Source organism: Triticum aestivum, chromosome 4B, assembly GCF_018294505.1.
Source record: "Triticum aestivum cultivar Chinese Spring chromosome 4B, IWGSC CS RefSeq v2.1, whole genome shotgun sequence".
Classification (NCBI taxonomy): domain Eukaryota; kingdom Viridiplantae; phylum Streptophyta; class Magnoliopsida; order Poales; family Poaceae; genus Triticum; species Triticum aestivum.
In genome coordinates this window covers 657,505,976-657,517,603 of record NC_057804.1, presented here as the reverse complement: position 1 = coordinate 657,517,603, position 11,628 = coordinate 657,505,976, and the positions used below count along the sequence as shown (strand labels likewise).

Genomic DNA, 11,628 nt, shown 5'->3' with positions numbered 1-11,628 from the left:
ATTGAAAAGCACTATAAATGAACTCTGAAAAGGTTGAAAGTTGGCGTGGTATCATCATTTCACCCACATAGCATGTGCAAGAAAGTTGAGAGGGTTACGGAAAAACCTGGGTGCACTTCGTGTACAAAACGGACAATCTATTTCGAAGTATCATAATTTCATAGGAAAACTCGTCTGTTACAACAGGCATTTCAAATAAACTACGAAAAGGTTGAAAGTTGGCATGGTATCATCATAATAGTTGTGGAGAGAAAGTCTTCACTTTTTTTCGCTTGTGTGCTTTGCTTATTGCGCTGTCACCATGGATAATCTTCATCGTTTATCAGGATGATTCAGCCTTGACTTTGAAGGGCGGAATTTCATGAAACTTTTCATAATCTTCAGACTTGTCTGTCTTGCCCTCCACTCCCACGATGTCCCTTTTTCCTGAAAGAACTATGTGGTGCTTTGGCTCATCGTATGATGGCTTCCTTATCTTTTCTTTTTCTCGGTCTGGTAGACATTTCCTTCACATAGATAACCTGTGCCACATCATTGGCTAGGACGAACGGTTCGTCAGTGTACCCAAGATTGTTCAGATCCGCTGTTGTCATTCCATACTGTGGGTCTACCTGTACCCCGCCTCCTGACAGATTGACCCATCTGCACTTAAATGAAGGGACCTTAAAATCATGTCCGTAGTCAAATTCCCATATGTCCACTATGTAACCATAATATGTGTCATTTCCCCTCTCGGTTACTGCATCAAAACGGACACCGCTGTTGTGGTTGGTGCTTTTTTTATCTTGGGCGATCATGTAAAATGTATTCCCATTTATCTCGTATCCTTTGTAAGTCAATACAGTTGAAGATGGTCCCTTGGACAACCAGTACAGCTCATCACAAATAGTGTTGTCACCTCTGAGACGTGTTTCCAACCAACTGCTGAAAGTCGTGATGTGTTCAAATGTAATCCAGTTGTCACACTGCTCTGGGTGTTTGGAGTGCAAACTGTTCTTGTGTTCATCGACATACCGGGTCACCAAGGTAGAGTTCTATAGAACTGTGTAGTGTGCTTGAGACCAAGAATATCCGTCCCTGAATATTATTGAGTCCCCTCCAAGCCCTTTTCCAGTCAGTCTCCCCTCATACCGCGATTTAGGGAGACCTATCTTCTTAAGGCCAGGAATGAAGTCAACACAAAACCCAATGACATCCTCTGTTTGATAGCCCATGGAGATGCTTCCTTCTGGCCTAGCACGGTTACGGATATATTTCTTTAGGACTCCCATGAACCTCTCAAAGGGGAACATATTGTGTAGAAATACGGGGCCCAGAATGACAATCTCGTCGACTAGATAAACTAGAACGTGCGTCATGATATTGAAGAAGGATGGTGGGAACACCAGCTTGAAACTGACAAGACATTGCACCACATCACTCCTTAGCCTTGGTATAATTTCTGGATCGATCACCTTCTTAGAGATTGCATTGAGGAATGCACATAGCTTCACAAGAGCTAATCGGACGTTTTTCGGTAGAAGCCCCCTCAATGCAACCGGAAGCAGTTGCGTCATCATCACGTGGCAGTCATGAGACTTTAGGTTCTGAAACTTTTTCTCTGATATATTTCTTATTCCCTTTATATTCAACGAGAAGCCAGTCGGGACCTTCATACTGAGCAGGCATTCAAAAAAGATTTCCTTCTCTTCTTTGGTAAGAGCATAGCTGGCAGGACCTTCATACTGCTTTGGAGGCATTGCCGTCTTTTTCGTGCAAATGTTGCAGTTCCTCCCGTGCCTCAGGTGTATCTTTTGTCTTCCCATACACGCCCAAGAAGCCTAACAGGTTCACGCAAAGGTTCTTCGCCACGTGCATCACGTCGATTGAAGAGCGTACCTCTAGCTCTTTCCAGTAGGGTAGGTCCCAAAATATAGATTTCTTCTTCCACATGGGTGCGTGTCCCTCAGCATCATTCGGAACAGCTAGTCCGCCGGGACCCTTTCTAAAGATTACGTGTAAATCAGAGACCATAGCAAGTACGTGATCACTGGTACGCATGGCGGGTTTCTTCCGGTGATCTGCCTCGCCTTTGAAATGCTTGTCTTTCTTTCGATATTGATGGTTGGTCGGGAGAAATCGACGATGGCCCAGGTACACATTCTTCCTACATCTGTCCAGGTATATACTTTCGGTGTCAGCTAAATTGTGCGTGCATGCATGGTATCCCTTGTTTTTCTGTCCTAAAAGGTTACTGAGAGCGGGCCAATCGTTGATGGTTACAAACAGCAACGCATGCAGGTTAAATTCCTCCTGTTTGTGCTCATCCCATGCACGTACACCGTTGCCATTCCACAGCTGTAAAAGTTCTTCAACTAATGGCCTTAGGTACACATCAATGTTGTTGCCGGGTTGCTTAGGTCCTTGGATGAGAATTGTCATCATAATGAACTTCCGCTTCATGCACATCCAAGGAGGAAGGTTATACATACATAGAGTCATGGGCGAGGTGTTGTGATTGCTGCTCTGCTCCCTGAAAGGATTAATGTCATCCGCGCTTAAAGCAAACCATACGTTCCTTGGGTCACGTGCAAACTGAGCCCAGTACTTTCTCTCAATTTTTCTCCACTGCGACCCGTCAGCGGGTGCTCTCAACTTCCCATCTTTTTTACGGTCCTCACCGTGCCATCGCATCAACTTGGCATGCTCTTTGTTTCTGAACAGTCGTTTCAACCATGGTATTATAGGAGCATACCACATCACCTTCGCAGGAACCCTCTTCCTGGCGGGCTCGCCCTCAACATCACTAGGGTCATCTCGTCTGATCTTATACCGCAATGCATCGTATACCGGGCATGCGTTCAAATCCTTGTACGCACCACGGTAGAGGATGCAGTCATTAGGGCATGCATGTATCTTCTCCACCTCCATTCCTAGAGGGCATACGACCTTCTTTGCTGCGTACGTACTGTTGGGCAATTTGTTATCCTTTGTAAGCTTCTTCTTCAATATTTTCAGTAGCTTCTCAAATCATTTATCAGGCACAACATTCTCTGCCTTCCACTTCAGCAATTCCAGTACGGTACCGAGCTTTGTGTTGCCATCATCACAATTGGGGTATAACCCTTTTTTGTGATCCTCTAACATGCGATCGAACTTCAGCTTCTCCTTTTCACTTTCGCACTTTTCCCTTGCATCAACAATGACCCGACGGAGATCATCATCGGGCACATCGTCTGGTTCCCGTTGATCTTCAGCAGCTTCCACCATTGCAGCATCACCGTATTCAGGGGGAACATAGTTGTCATCGTCCTCTTCTTCTTCGATGTCTTCCATCATAACCCCTATTTCTTCGTGCTTGGTCCAAACATTATAGTGTGGCATGAAACCCTTATAAAGTAGGTGGGTGTGAAGGGTTTTCGAGTCAGAGTAAGACCTCGTATTCCCACAGCTAGGGCATGGACAGCACATAAAACCATTCTGCTTGTTTGCCTCAGCCACTTCGATAAAATTATGCATGCCCTTAATGTACTCGAAGGTGTGTCTGTCACCGTACATCCATTGCCGGTTCATCTGCGTGCATTATACATAATTATGTGTGTCAAAAATAATAAAATTAGACAAGTATCTATGTAAAGTAAGATTTTTTTTCCAGAAAGAAGATAAGAACAAGAGGCTCACCACGGTGGTCCCGACGACGAGATCGGCGCGGGCAATCGATGGCGGTGAAGACGGGGATGGGGCGTGACGGACCGCTAATACAAACCTAGAAAAATCTCGGGAAAAATGAAGCTCGGAGGTCGAGCTTCGAGAGGAGAAAGCTTAACTAGTGTGGCTCGGGCATTTCATTGAACACCTCATGTGCATAGGAGGTGAGCTAGAGCATCCAATGCCCTCCCTCTCGCCGGCCAGCAAAAAACAGAGCACTGTGGAGTGCTCTGCTCGCCGACGATGGGGTATATATAGGCAACTCATTTGTCCCGGTTCGTGGATGGAACCGAGACTAAAGGCCTTCCTTCTGTCCCGGTTCCTGCCACGAACCGGAATCAATAGTTGTGGGCCAGGAGCGAGGCCCATTAGCCCCGGTTCGTGCCAAGAACCGGGACAAATGGACCCAGACGAACCAGGACCGATGCCCACGAGGCCCCGGCCGCCCCCTTGGGCTCTCGAACCGGGACAAATGCCTCCATTGGTCCCTGTTCGTAGGGGACTAATGGGCTGGCCAGGCCCGAACGAAAGACCTTTTTTCTACTAGTGAATACATCACTTTCAACTTCCCTGGGTTCTTTTCTCTTTTCTTCTTCTCCCTTGGTACTGTCAAGAGAGGTGACTCGGGCTCGGCCTGATCCCGGACCTTCGGCCCCGCCGACGCCGATCAGAGAGGAGATGGGGAAGGCACGCGGCGCTCCATTGTAGTTACTAGGTTTAGTTTTAGCTTTTCCTTAGAGGAGTTTGGCCTAGTGCCGGAGATTGGTGTCATGCGGTGAGGATCTTGCTGTCGGCGCACCCGAGCTGCGTGCAGTGGTTTCTCGTGATGCTCCTGACGGTGGTGGTGATTGGCTCACTACTGCTGGATGGATTGGAGTTGGAGTCCTAGAAAATAAGCTCGAGGTTCGCCGAGTCCCCGATCAACAAGAAGGTTGGTTGTTTCTTCTCTGCTGTTGAGGCCATCGAGGTGATTGCTCGCCACCGATGGAGATGCGGAAGGCTGCCTGGATCTGGCAGGTTAGGTTCGAGCATATCATGGTGGAAGGTTGGATCTGGCTCCTACAATCACCATGGAAGGCCGGCCAACATCGCCATGCCACTGCATCTTCAAGCCGAAGGGTGGTTGTTTCCTGTTCCTCCCGCCATGATGCCATATGGGAGGAAGTACTACTTCTCGTCGTAAGCCATGGAGTCGCGCTATGGCGCCCTCATTGCCCCAAGTGGCTTTTCCCCCGGCAACAGTGAGTGAATCCCGTGTGGAGGTGGTGGACTCAGTCGCGTTTTCAATTCCAGTTCATCGTCCTTCTTGCAAAAGTCAAGGGATTTGCTTGTATTTTCCAATTTCTATAAGGTCCTTTGTAATATGTGTTGCACTCTTGCTTGTGGAATAAATTTTGGATCTTTAGGAATCCCACGCTGCTGTAAAAAAAAATCAATTTCCTTATTTGCATGCACAAAGTTATTTGCTAGGTGCACTTAAGAATAAAAAAAGATAACGGCTAAGTACACACACCAAAAATACAACAACCAGATCACGGCATTAAAAAATGTTTGTCTTAAATAAAAGGGATAAGTATATTTTTAGTCCCTCAACTCTCTCGGTAATATAGAAATGGTCCCTCAACTCCAAAACCAGTAAAACTCAGTCCCTCAATTTTTCAAACCGGATAAGTTTAGTCCCTCATATCACTTATGGTTTCGTTGATCATGTGGGATGGTTTTGACCCTCGTGGCTGTGGCAGCTTCTGCGAGGGAAGCGGCCTGCTGGAGCTTGGCCAGCGTTCACGCCACCTCTGGCTTGGTCACCGTACTCGCCACATCGAGCTTTGACGAGGCATGGGCGCCGGCCACGGCGAGGCCGATGAGGTCCTTGGCTGGCACCGCGTTTCATTGACATTAAGCTGAACACCACGGTACAATTTATTTTGCATCGCCATATTTTTCTGGTTCCTCATATCAGTCGAAGCTAGCTACTACCAGGTTGATGGATTCCTCCAGGGTAAATCGATTATCTAGCATGCGTTGCTTGTGTACGTATGCATCTCTCTTCGTGTAGCGTGTACTGCGGTACCTAGCTTGGAAAGAAATCGAGCTAGCCGTGCACCTTGCCGGAAAGGACGCGTCTCGGCTAGAAGTACACAAGTAACAGATGCATTCACGATTGGAGCCCGCGCGGACCGGGCCGGCCGCCGTCGTCTTACCGACCGGTTTGAGATACTGTCCCTGTCCGGCGCCGGTGTCTCCTGGAACAACGGGGCTCGCCGCGTACCTCGCCTGTGGGCGCTACCGTGATGGGAGAGCTGTCCGCGTCCGGGCTCTGGCCCCGTCATGGTGATTGCAGCCACGTCCGGCAACACCACGTACGAGAGGCTGCTGCTGGATCAAGACGCCAAGAATGCGCCATGAACCCGTGCCTGGCATTGGTGTGGAGGAGGAAAAGAGCCAGTGTCGGCCCCCCTCCTGCTCAAGGTTCAAGCTACGACGAGGGCCGTGCAGCCACTGGCCATCGCGAGCTCCTCCCACCTCTCCATGTCTCTCCAATATCCCGATCTAAGTTGGCCTCAGCAGCAAGTAGCCGACGAGTGCAGGTGGCAGGATCCCACGAGCCAGAGTGTGCACATCAACTATTCGATGAAATGCCTATTGCGTGGGAAAATAGAACGAAGAAGAGGTGATAGTCAACTCTGAATACTAGGGTCAAAACCATGCCACATCATCAACGAAACCATCTGAGGGACTAAAGTTATCCGGTTTGAGAAGTTGAGGGACTAACCTTTACCGGTTTCGAAGTTGAGGGATGATTTCTATATTTTTGAGAGAGTTGAGGGACTAAAAATATACTTATCCCTAAATAAAAATGATTTATAAGTTAAATTGTCTTGGGATGTGTTAAATTACTACCTAAGTTACCCCACTATGACTAGTTACATGCACACGTCGCTTTCCACCGCAGAGAGCTTTGGTCAATGCTGCTAGTCTATAGCCGTGTCTGCCTTGCATCTAATCACATTTTTTGCAGCGGTTCACTTGATTACATTTTACAAAGATGAAAAAGAAAAGAAAAGAAAACTTGGTCGTATTTTTGCAATTAAACATACCAGCTACTGCAGCAAAAAAAACCGACAAAAAAAAGTAAAAAGTAATTCAATTTTTTATATAGATAACGTAGACCCTTGTAAAAGGGTCGTTAAACTAGAAACCCATTTTTTAACAGTCGACAAATAGACCAAAAAAGCCATGTTTTCAGGGTTTTCTTTCACTTATGCAACAAGCTTTGCAGCGGCGGGCGACCAACTTTGCAACAAACAATAAAACAACGACAGTTGACCTTGCAACATCGCGTATCTGGTCAGCAGCATAAACTTGTCTTGCCCCGACGACAGGAGCATCGTCGTGTTGCCTCAAGGTCATCGGAACGCTTCAATGATGTGGCGAAGACAGGCTTCAATGATGTTGCGACGACATGCTTCGACGGCCACAAGGATGGCACAGCGGTTGTGTGCTTTGGCGGCCGCGACGACGCTATGATTGCAGCCCGACTGCTTCGATGATGTTGCAACGACATGTTTTGATAGCCGCGGTGTTCTTTGAAGGTTGCGGCGATGCTATGACGACAACTTGGCTACTTCAATAATATTGCGATGGCGTGCTTTGGCAGCCACGACAGGTGCTTCAACAGCCGTGACGATGTTGTGATTGCATCCCAACTGCTTCGATGATGTTGCGATGACATGCTTTGATAGCCGCGGTGTGCTTGGAAGGTTGCAGCGATGCTACGACAACAACCTGGCTACTTCAATTATATTGCAATGGCATGCTTCGACGGCCGCGGCAGGTGTCTCAACAGCCGCGGCGATGCTACGATGGCAGCCCGACTGCTTTGACGATGTTGCAGCGTCGTGCTTCGACGACCGCGATGGGTGCTTCGATAGCTGTGATGATGCCGCAACCAACCACGATGGTGGCATGCTTCAAACAGTCACAAGAATGTTTCGACGAAGGCCCGAGTGCTCCGATGATGTTGTGACAGCATGCTTCCTGGCCGAGGTGGTGCTACGACGATGGCACGACTTCTTCGACGATACTACAATGACAACCTGGCTACTTCAATGATATTGCGATGGTATGCTTCAACGACCGCGGCAGGTGCCTCAACAGCCGCGGCGATGCTACGATGGCAGCTCGGGTGCTTCGACGATGTTGTGGCGTCGTGCTTCGACGGCCGCAACGGGTGCTTTGACAGCCGTGATGATGCTGCAACCAACCACGACGGCGGCATGCTTCAAACGGTCACAACAATGTTGCGACAAAGGCCCGAGTGCTCCATGATGTTGTGAAGGTGTGCTTCCTGGTCGAGGCGGTGCTGCGACAACGATGGCACGGCTGCTTCGATGATACTACAACGACAACCCAGCTGTTCCGCAGATGCTGTGATGGGATGCTTCAACGGCCGCATCATCAAGGACACTACTCTAAATATTGCTATATCCAAAGCAACCATGACTCCATGAACTTGCTAGTACCAAAATCCAGCAAACATCCACGACCAATGTCAAGAAAACGGTGTTGGAAACTTGGAATCCTCGTTTGGTGCTTGTTATGTGTTTCAGCTTAAGATTTTTCTTTTTTGAACTTATTATTTTGATATTATTTGTAGCCAGGAGTATCATATGGGAGTATGTAGCTAGTATGTGGTAAAGCGCTACGTGTGATGTAAAAGGCAAAAGAAAAAGAAACGGGACCACGTACCTTTAGGTGAGCAGGCTAGATGCTACGCAGCCAGGGTAGATGGGCAGGCTAACTCGCGCTTCGAGCGCACTCAGCGCCACACGATCGCGTGCGATCAGACGGCGCGTGACGCGGCTGATGAATCAAAAAAATCATCCGACTTATTTTAAACGTTTCCCAACAAAAAAACATACGGAGAGTCCTGCTGCTGGGCTAGCCGACCAACACACGAGCTTATATATATATATATGAACGTACGCATCATCGTTTGCGTCGATCTGATCTGACAGAAACAACATCGATCGATTGGATCATAATTAATATGGCGTCGTGGTCCGACCTCCCGCTGGATCTCCTCGGCATCGTCATCGCCTGTTTCGGCACTTTGCCTGTCGACCGTGTGCGCTTTGCCGCCGTCTGTCGATCGTGGCATGCCGCCGTGCGCCGCCACGAGCGACGTCGCCTGCCGTGGGTCATGTCATGGGACGACCGCGTCATGATCCCCTTCGACGGCTCCGAGTATAACCTTCTATGCTTCCCCGAAGACGGCGTCGGGGTCGTCGGCTCCACGGACTCCTGGCTTGCCGTCGGCCTCGGCACCAAGCAGGAGTTCGAGGAGGGGAGCAGGTGCATCTACACCGGCTACGTCCTGCACAACCCCTTCTCCAACACGACCGTGCCGCTCACCGTGCTCAACGACGTCATCATCAACATTGGGACCTGCTTGATCTACAAGTTCCTCATGCGCTCCACTGTCGATGACTTCGTCGCCGTCGTGGCAAACAATGAGAACTACCCGATCATTGTGTTTCGGCAAGGGACAGGAGCGTGGGTGCCACGCCCGTGCACGGCTCCCTACATCAACATCATCGATGTGGCGTTTTTGGGAAGCACACTCTACGCCATAACCAAGGTTGAGGACCTGATCCCACTCAATCTTGCATTGGATGGCGATGGCAAGCCCCTAGTCACCATTGGCAAGCGTGTTATCAGGCAACCACCAGGTTATGATGGTTATGATGCGTGGAACACTTCCGATGATGATGATGAAGATCATAGTGATGATGAGAGAGATGAAGAAGATGGTGACGACGGTAATGATACAGAAGAGGAGGACGTGCCTGACCACGATGGGGATATAGAAGAGGATGGGAACGAGGATCACCAGGAGCAGGAGATAGCTCTCGATGGCGAGGTGCCCCCAGACGATGATGGCAGCCATCATTCAAGTTTCTCGGGTGAATTTACACATGGCAAAGTAACTGGCGAGTTCATCATTATTTCACGACATCTCATCGTGTCATCCGGAAAACTCATGGTGAGGCGGCATAAATACTATACGGTTTCCATATGTACTCGTCGTGTGGAAATATTGGAGGCGGATGCAAGCACGGGCGCATGGGTGCCATTGGATGTTAGCGATGGGTTAGGCGGCGGCCGGGCACTCTTCATTAGCATGAATTTCTCTAAGTCCGTTTCAGCGCCTTGTGGAGAGATCGAGGAGGATGTCATTTATGATATCGACACTGGCGAGCTGTTTGATATGAAGACTCAGACTTCGAGACAAAAAAGATTTTGTACACCTTCCCAGGGGATAACTTGGCTCTTCCCTCCAGAGTTGGTGCTATGACCTTTTAATCGTGTTTCACCATATAATTAGGTGTGAAAAGTTATGTGTTTTATATTATTATTTTGTAAAGGACAACACTAGCACGTGAAACGCGAGAATTTTCCTATAGCGTGACTCTACACTATATCCTTACAATTTGCATGAATGCGGATAGGATAAAAATGCTGAAGCAATCTAGATTTTTTGAAACTTTAAATTTTAAATTTCTTCTAACTTTCAAACCATGAATTCGATTAGGCGGCTCCTATGAATAAGCCGGATGATTTCCCTAGAAAATCATCCGCCCAGCCAGCCATCCAATCTGGCGATGGTGATGTTCGACCCCAGCCCATCCTCGCCGCGTCCTCCTTTGCAGTGATGGTGTGAAACAACCCGTCTTCAATCCACACCACGCCTCCTCTGAAGTCTGAACACAACGATGATGCAGCAAAAGCAACGGACGGCACCTGTGCCCGCGACCTCCCAGCACCGGAGCCGCCGGAGATGCTGCATCATAGCTCAAAAAATGAGCCGCCCGTGACCAACTGTATCGCAGCGCCAATACTCACGCGGGGGCTGCACCATGCTAGCATCGAGGGCTGCAAAAAAGCTTCAAAGCAGCACCGACGACACCCCGGCGAAGCTCCAATGACCCCGACGGTGCTCCATTGCAGCAGCGGCGAAGCTCTAATGACCTCGACGGTGCTCCATTACAGTCATTTTTAATGAAGGAACGAACGGTACCTCACAACTTTTGACAGCAAGGCACTGGAGGGCAGGAGTGTTGTGCAGAAAATGCCAGAGACTTTGCAGTCTGTTTCCGAGGTCGCAGTCGTGGAGGACCAAGCTCGTGAGGTTGGGGAAGATGTAGGAGGACTCATCCAGCACCGCCTGCAGAAGCTCTGTCGCGGCGACATTCCAGTGTCGATAGACAGACGGCAGGTTCATCTTCTTGTACTCATACTGTCTCCGTCAGCGCACAAAAATCAGTTCGCTTTGGTGGATCCATCTCGATTTGATCGTCAGGCAAGAAACGAACGAGAAGAAGTACGGAGGTGTGGCAGTACGTAGTCCTCCTGTGTCCTGGCGATGGATGCGCAGGCGTAGGGTGTCCAACGCCGGCCCCGACGTCGAGGCGGCGGAGAGGCTGCGATGGGACAGCAGACTGTCGGCGAAGTCCTCCAGCCTGGCCAGCGCCGCCTCGGCCTCGTGATCCGAAAGATCGGAGACAACAATCGTGGGAGTCCCATCTACTTGGACCAGGAAGTCCGCGGCGTCGATGTCGACGCAGGGGACGGCGCGCCAGAGCTGGCGCCACCGCCGCGACAGGGTGCACGTCTGCACGGCCTGCCGGGACCGGAGGTGCGAGAGGATGCCGTGGAGGAGGCAGTCCGGAAGGTCGCTCAGCCAGTCCCTGCCGGCGCCTGCGCCTGCATCGGAGGAGGCGGCGCGCTTTCGTTTGCCGCCGGCGAGTTCCATGGACGCGTGCAGTCCGTGCAGCTTAATTTCCTCTCAGACGCGTCTAGCAGGTGGATCTATATTGTTGGGATTAACCACGAGTCCTAGTCCGGGTTGGACAGGAACAAGTCTGCGTGCTGATTGTT

At 49.7% G+C, this 11,628-nt stretch overlaps 1 pseudogene; it reads right to left on the bottom strand.

Annotated features, from left to right (window-relative positions):
• Nucleotides 1-3,952: 3,952 nt before the first annotated feature.
• On the bottom strand, nt 3,953-4,084 carry LOC123095285 (uncharacterized; annotated as a pseudogene).
• Between the last annotated feature and the right edge of the window lie 7,544 nt (nt 4,085-11,628).